The following is a 2,257-nucleotide window of genomic DNA, read 5'->3' on the forward strand; positions in this document are numbered from 1 at the left end:
ATATCAAGAGCTTTCAGCCGCTTTTCAAAGGCTATCAAGAATTTTATAAATTTGCAATTAATTATTGGGTCGGTTGAGTCTAAGGCACCAATAATTGCAGATCTACAGGTGCGTAGACCTTTGGCCTTAAAAATGTTCTTTAGAAAAAGTGTTCGCTCCTGGGTCAGTGATTTGCAGTGGCATATAATGTGGATTATATCTTCTTTTATAGTGCCACATAGTCGGCAGGTATTTGCTTCTGAGCGTTTCCAGACAGGTCCATCAGCCACAGTTGGTGGATTACCGAATCTCACTGCCATCAGCCTTTTTTTTATAAACACAGAGTATGTTGATGCAAGGTAGGTAGCCGGGATGAGATTGTTATAGCTGTTAATCACGGTCCAAGCGTGAGATCGGGCTGCAAAGATGGCTTTATCCGTGATTAATGAATGGAATTTGGCCGCTTTTTTTAGGACCTGTTTAAAGGACGTGAATGGTAGATTTTTTTCCCACAAGGTTACCATGCATGTTTGCTCCAAAGCGCCTGTCAGATATTTTGTTTGCGGCAGAATTTTGTTGATTTTGTAATTCCTGCCATAACAAGCTGTCCAAGGTGTTATTTGTAGAGTTCAATTTAATTCTATACCATACTCTAATACTTGTGTAGAGTCTTCCGAGTGTCTCGTTCATCAGGCCAAATTCTAAACGCGTCTGGGCAGGAGAAGATGAACGTGGAAGTTGCAAGACCTTCTTGTAGATTTTTGCAGTAAGGCTGTTTAAAGTAATATCATCCTTGCCCTGCATAGCTATGCTTGCGTAGGATAGTGTTGGAAGTACTTTGGTTGCCATTACTGTTAGTAGAGGTTTCAGTGAGGGGCCTTGCAGCTTTTTTGCCAATGAGCTAAGTGCAAAAATTTGTGCTCCGGCTCTCTGCTTCATCTAAAACAGTATATTTAATAGATCTCGCAAGATTAACTACACACAATGTTATGCATATAAAGAAACCAAACTGGGGATAAAGCAATTACAGTGTGACGTATTTGGCAAGCTCTGACAGGAGGCCCACTCCCTCCAGCTAACATGTACAAAGGCTAGAAAGGAGCTAGTCACTTCCTCTGATACCCTGCCTCCACTCCAAAGTCTTTCACGAAGACCACTTCCTAAGACACTAAAACTATGCAGGACCTACATCATTGTCTTCGTATTGTAGAAAAGACTAGACTAAAGCTCCTAGTTCTGTCAAGAAGAGGCTGGGTCTGTTTGGGGGAACCAAATGAAATAAAGGCTATTGGAGAGGAGAGGAAAAATACCCCTTTTCTACAACCTTAGGTGATACCCTCCCAACCATCTCAACACCAACGCCAGGGCTGCTTCTACCATTAGGCCAGACTAGGGGGCCGCCTAGGGCGGCAAAAGGAGGCAGGCGGCAAAAAACATGAGTTCTTCCCACGACCCAACAGTAAGCACGCCCTGCTGTCCTCTCTCTTCTGGGCCCCAGCAGTTCAAGAAGCCCCCAGAACTCGACCATTCAAGAGTTTTGAATGTTAGTTTCTCCATTACATTCTGTTTCTAGGGCCTGTGGATCCTCGCGGGGAACAGCCATTACAACACGGTTTTTACCACGCGTTGTCATTACATCGCATGCGTTACACGGCATGCGATGTTACAACGCGTGGTAAAAACCACGTATACCATTACATCGCATGCGCTTTTACAACTCATGCGATGTAATGTGTAATGGCGGCGGCTATCCAAGTCATATGGAAACTGAGGCTGTTTCCTCACAACGACGTGCACCAAGCAGGAAGGAGGAAGCAGGAACCTGGAGCAGAGATGACGACGCTGGAGAGGAGAGAGGTAAGGGGGGTTGAGCTTTGGGTGGGGGTTTCTTTTGTAGGGTTTAGGGTAGTGTAAAAGTAGTGTTGTAATGTTTGTGTTGTGTGTTTTTTTATAATGTTCATGGGCTAGATGTAGGTAGAATAGATTTACCGATTTTTAATTACCGAATTTTACCGATTCGGTAATTAAAAATCGGTAAATCTAAGGGGTGGGTATGTAGGTATTCCAGATGTGCTGGAATACAAAATCGGAAGAATTCGGTATTTACCGATTCGGTAAATACCGAATCGGTAATGCCCATTCATTCCTATGGGCTTTGAAGCCCATAGGAATGAATGTGCATTACCGATTCGGTATTTACCGAATCGGTAAATACCGAATTTCACAAGGGTGCAGGGGGTGTCACTTTGACACCCTCTGGCACCCCAAAAATAGGCAT

Source organism: Lissotriton vulgaris, chromosome 12, assembly GCF_964263255.1.
Source record: "Lissotriton vulgaris chromosome 12, aLisVul1.2, whole genome shotgun sequence".
Taxonomy (NCBI): Eukaryota; Metazoa; Chordata; class Amphibia; order Caudata; family Salamandridae; genus Lissotriton; species Lissotriton vulgaris.